The sequence below is a fragment of the Pelobates fuscus genome, chromosome 6 (genome assembly GCF_036172605.1).
Source record: "Pelobates fuscus isolate aPelFus1 chromosome 6, aPelFus1.pri, whole genome shotgun sequence".
Taxonomy (NCBI): Eukaryota; Metazoa; Chordata; class Amphibia; order Anura; family Pelobatidae; genus Pelobates; species Pelobates fuscus.
Genome location: NC_086322.1, coordinates 216,824,986 through 216,830,985, shown reverse-complemented (window position 1 = coordinate 216,830,985; position 6,000 = coordinate 216,824,986). Strand labels below are relative to the sequence as shown.

The following is a 6,000-nucleotide window of genomic DNA, read 5'->3' as shown; positions in this document are numbered from 1 at the left end:
ATGTGGGGAAAACATTACTTCTGGACCCCAAAATATAGACCCCATACCACCCACCCGTTTACCCATGGGCCGCCACTTTATGCCCCATACCGATTTTTGTCTCGCTATAACCATGTTCTCTAAATTAGCTGCACTGTAGTGTAGCATTCAAATAAAGCTAGCGCGAATTGAATCGTGTTCCTCTTCCGCCCTGACCGCCGCAAGGCATGACGGGAGTTGTAGTTTCTCAAATCCTTTCCCCCTTTCACATCTTCCTCTCCCGGCCGACACGGAACTGTGGGAGTACCAGCCCAGGTCAGTAGTGCACCTACTGTTCTCCCCTCACATTATATCGGCCGCCGGTTTAATAAACACAAACCATGGTGGGTCTGGGCGGAAGGCTCCATAGCTATCACGGTCCTTAGCTGAGACCTTGTAGCCCTGCTTCATGCTGCGGCACAAACCTGCTGACACATGTCCATGGGAGAGCGTTAAATGGGAGTGGGGTAGGGACTCACTTGAATGACTTAAAATGATAAATATCAATGTGTGTATCCCTTTCGGTGGGCTTGAAGAGCATTGTGGGTGACAGTAACTCCAGTACTGGAGCTTGCACCCAACACTTTATAATGTCTGTGTACTGTTAGCCAGAACAGCCCTATTCACTATCATCACTGCTAGATTCCACTCTAACTATGAAATATTGGGGCTATTCTGATCTGTACCCTGATGGTGGCTGAGACTGTATTTTATTAAACCTCTAATTACCTTAATATGTCTTAAACCTCTATACCATTTTTTTATAGGGATAATGATGATGAAGACCACCCATAAATGATTAAAAACCATAATATTTCAGATAAATTTTATAAAATTTGATTTTAGAGTAACTTATTCATCTCTGGGGTTTTAACCAGAACCCTTCCTGTTAATCAGTTTGATCTTCTTCACCAGTTCCCATTATGTCACTGTTCCATGTTTATTGTCCTCACATTATGTCACGTTCGCATCTTTCTTATGCCCTACCAATATATATATATATATATATATATATATATATATATTTTTTTTTTTTTTTTTCCATCTCTTCTGCCCTTCTGTTGTATCATCGTCCATTCTATTGCGCCCGGTTTTTAATATTTTTCTCTCACTGTCTCCTGCCCTTGGCCTGTTTCCTAGCAACACAAACTCCACTGCTATGCATTGGTCCAGCATTCTTAATTGGCACGCAAAAGAGTTTTATTTAATGCTCTTATCTGCAAGATTCTGCCCATATGCGTGGACTGGATGACTTTGTCTCCATTTAGATAGGCTAACTGCCACACCTAATATTGTTGGGATTGTAGTTCATAAGTACATGATGGTTAATGACTTGGCATTTCTGTATTTCTATCAACTAATCCCTTGCCCGCAGCTCTGTTGCCCATTCCATTGCTTAGTAACTCAAATGTTTTGTTGCAGCTCCATTATCCACCAAGCCACGTGTCCATGTTTATCATAGATATTCCACATCATTAGGGACCTACACAATCTAATACGTTTATATCTTCTATACCCACCAGTGCAACTTGATCTGATTTGGCTAGTCACCTGACAAAGGCTGAAACGTTCTCATGTGTTGATTCCAATTCTGTATACTCTGCTTCTATTTTCTTGCATGTTTATCATAGATACATGGTAAACTAAAGACTTAATCGTTGTTATAGAAATATATATATATTATTTTTTTTTACCCAAAATCTGTTACAGTAAGGTTTTACTACATAAAACTAAAATCCAGCCTTTAAAATGATATTTACAGACTTAACTTAATAGATCTGTATAGTCCAGGTTCTTTGATGCAGAGTACTGGATTTTAACTGACCAACATACTGGGATCCCTGACCCAATAAAACTAGCATGTAAAAAAAATCTGAAATATTTTATAATTGCTATTTACGTTTTTCTTCAATAGCTTAACCCCTTAAGGACACATGACATGTGTGACATGTCATGATTCCCTTTTATTCCAGAAGTTTGGTCCTTAAGGGTTTAATTTTGTTGCATTATTCACACCCTGCCTACTTTTTTTTCTTTCTATAATCTCTACCCCAGATTCACCTCCAGACCAGTATTGTTTCTTCTTCCAATCCCTCCACCATTTTTTCCTCCCTCTGCCATTCTCTGCCAGGTTCCCCTTGCCCTTTCTTACAGCTCCCCAATATCTTGATCGAATCCTCTCCTACTCATTCCATATTCCTTCTGCCCTCCTAATTTTCTTTTTCCCCTTTTTATTCTTTAACCGCATATAATGTGTCTTGTTCTTGATTTCTTCCTCCTCCACTAATTTGTATTATCCTTGCTTGCTAAGTCCATATTTTCTTTCACTCCTTATTACGTATTTCTTTCCTTTATTCATTCACTCACTTTTTCATATGCAATCACACTAAGTCCCCATCATTATTTAAAGGGACACTATAGTCACCAAAACAACTTTAGCTTAATGAAGCAGTTTTGGTGTATAGATCATGCCCCTGCAGTCTCCATTATCTGCCATTTAGGAGTTAAAGGATCACTATAGTGTCAGGAAAACAAAGCGGTTTTCCTGACACTATAGTGCCCCCACCCTCAGGATCACCCTCCCGTGGCGCTGAAGGGGTTAAACCCCCTCAGCCACTTACCTTAAGCCAGCGCCGGGCTCCTTCGATGCTTTCCTATGGACTTCCGCGTCTTCTCACTGTGATTTTCACAATGAGAATCGCGGAAGCGGCCTCTATTGGCTGTCAGGGAGACAGCCACTGAAGGCTGGATTAACCCTCAGTGCAGGGTTAAAACTAAAGGGACTAGAGGGAGCTGAAGTGGTCTGGGTGCCTAAAGTGGTCCTTTAAGTTGTGTGTTTGTTTGCATGTATTGTGTATGAATGCAGGATTCTATTTTTGTGCATTAATGGCATTTTATTGCTGGGATGTATGCACTGACACATGTACACAAACACACTTACGCAGACACACATAAAAGTAACTATTCACATTAAATTTTAGCCACTCTCCTGTTTCCTTGCCTATTGGGTGCCAAGAGGGTGTCTTCCCTGGGGTCCAGTGAGAGCGGGATGGCCAAGGTTGATGGAAATCTGAGGTGGGAGGTTTCCATCCCCCATCCTGTATGTGTGTGCCTGCTGGAAGGAAGTGACCTGAACTCTTTCTCCCAGCAGGCCTCGGTAGAAACTAATGCTTTGACAGGGGCCCGATTTGGTGTCCTATTAAAGGGCCATGGGGACCGATCAATCCTTCCATAGGCCACCATTTTGGGCTACGTAAGCCGTATATTGTAGCAAAAAAACAGTGCAAAGGAAGCAGAAAATATACAGTAATTAGGACAGTTCAGTAGGTTCTAGAGTGAGAGTCCATTTCTATGTTTGTTGTAAAAAATGGACTTTAGATCCTTTGCTTTGCATTTATAATTGATATGTTTCTTTACCCGTGGAACAAAAAAAAACAAGCTCAATTAGCATCTTAAAGGACCACTATAGGCACCCAGACCACTTCAGCTCAATGAAGTGGTCGGGTGCCAGGTCCATCTAGGATTAACCCTGCAGCTGTAAACATAGCAGTTTCTTTTACCTATGGGTTAATCCAGCCTCTAGTGGCTGTCTCATTGACAGCCGCTAGAGGCGCTTCCGCCCTTCTCACTGTGATTTTCACAGTGAGAAGACGCCAGCGTCCATAGGAAAGCATTGAGAATGCTTTCCTATGGACTGAGTGAATGCGCGCGCGGCTCTTGCCACGCATCCGCATTCAGCCGATGACGGCCAAATGAGGAGGAAAGTCCCCAGCGCTGAGGGAGCCCCGGCGCTGGAGAAAGGTGAGTGTTTAACCCCCTTCCTCTCCATTCAGCCTGGCGGGAGTGGGACCCTGAGGGTGGGGGGGGACCTAGTAACACTATAGTGCCAGGAAAACGAGTTTGTTTTCCTGGCACTATAGTGGTCCTTCAACATTTATTCATCTCTTATTGATTATTTACAAGATATACATTATGCATCCTTTTTTGTTAGTGTTTTCTCTCTCTTGAATGAATGTGTTGATAATAAAGAGGATACATGCTATTGACTGATTAACTCTGGATTAGTTACATAATGACTGTCATGAAATGTAGTTTCCATACATACAAAGAGATAGGACTGCGCTCAAATGAAACTGAACTATTCTTAAAAATTCAAAAACAAAGGTTCTCCAGACAGTAGAGGTGACCAAACCACCAATATCACCGGTAGAAAATAGTGAAAGTCAAGGCACTCAATGTTCTTTTAATAGCATACTTTAAGGGAACATTATAGGGTCAGGAACACAAACGTGTATTCCTGACCCTATTGTGTTAAAACCACCATTTAGAAAGGGTTAAAACATACCTTTTTTCCAGCGCAGGTCTATCGGCCCTGCCCTCGATCTGCTTCTGGCTGATATCAGAATTGATAATCTCAGCCAATTCAATGCCTTCCCATAGGGAAAACATTAGACTAGCTGATATCACTTGGAGGCAGGGTGGTGGCAGGGCCAAATGCCGGCCGGGCCAATTAGCGTCTCCTCATAGAGATGCATTGAATCAATGCATCTCTATGAGTTAAGTTCAGTGTCTCCATGCAGAGCGTGGAGATGCTGAAGGGCAGTGCTGAGGAGTGGCCACTAGAGGTGTCCCTATGCTGTAATGTAGACACTGCCTTTCCTCTGAAAAGACAGTGTTTACATGAAAAAGCCTCCAGGGAATGATTATACTTACCAGAACATCGAAAATGAGCTGTAGTTGTTCTGGTGACTATAGTGTCTCTTTAATGAAGCATTGTTGCACTTGTCAAGCCAAAGCTCACATCACATGACGGACCGAAACGTAAGTACATTAATGTACCGTTAAATTCTGCTATTAAAAGAACCTTGAGTGCCTTGACTTTCACTATTTTCTACCTGTCATGAAAAGTAGGTGATGCTAGGGAAAAAACTGCTCTGACAAAATAAAATGGCCGAGATACATAGATCCACACTCTCTTTGACAAAAGGTTTCTTCATCAGACACCTATACTCTTGCTATGCATGTGATATTAAAGAGGTGTTTTACTGTGTTTGTTGTTCAACATTTTTAGTAGAAGAACTAACTATAAAAAAAATACTAGTTTACTATTTAAAATCTATTCATCAGCTGACAACTCTCACTCGCCAATAAATGGAACTCTGTGCTTAAAATATGTACAGACTTGATATTAGCCAGCCTGAAACACTTGTTCCATGCTGACTAATGACGTTGCAGAAGATGGAGTTACACAACCAAAAGCAAAGGGATAAACTCGATTTGTAGCGTTTCATAGCTTTTTATATACAGACTCCAGGCACCATGACCACTTCACGGTGTTTGCAGTAACCTTTTAAATAGTACAACATTGTATATACTAAGGAACACATTTTGAGACTAACGATTTAAATGAAGTGGAAGCAAAACCGCATCGTATAGTGCTCACATTTAAATTAACCACTAGAAAAAGTTTTTTAATTCATGCATTCTTGTTGACTTTTCCTTGGTGTTTTGATTGTTGAGCAACTTGATTGTCAGACCTTATCAGTCCTTGAGACACAATGCATTGGCATTGGGACACTCAAGAAATATAAGAAATGTTTTGCTAAAATGGTAAGCCCTGCAATAGCTCACTAACCTATACTGTCAACAATCAAAATGTTCCCTAAAATTGTTGAAAGCTTAATAGTTAAATGAATGTAACATGTGAAATATGAATAATATGTTGGGTCATAGATTTTTTTTTTTTTTTTTTTTTTTTTTTTTTTTTAATTCTTTATTTTTGTTGTGCTTGAAGGTTACATTTATGCTTGCACTGCCCCAATAGCGGTAGCAAGCGAATCCGCATACATCGTTTAACAGTACAGGGCAGTTAATAAATCAGCACATTTTGTTTTTGTAGCAGTAATATATGATAAGACATATGCTTAATAACTATTACACTTGAAAAGCATTCTAAGCAGATATGTAGCATGGTCAGACGTG

At 40.6% G+C, this 6,000-nt stretch overlaps 1 protein-coding gene across 1 annotated transcript in view; it reads left to right on the top strand.

The window, feature by feature from the left end:
- The first annotated feature begins 227 nt into the window (after window positions 1-227).
- The window catches only part of UBA6 (ubiquitin like modifier activating enzyme 6), an 84,941-nt gene continuing 79,168 nt past the window's right edge, over window positions 228-6,000 (top strand). The window contains exon 1 of the mRNA XM_063458737.1: window positions 228-294. The gene's annotated coding sequence lies outside the window, so the exon portion shown is untranslated. The remainder of the gene's footprint in view (window positions 295-6,000) is intronic.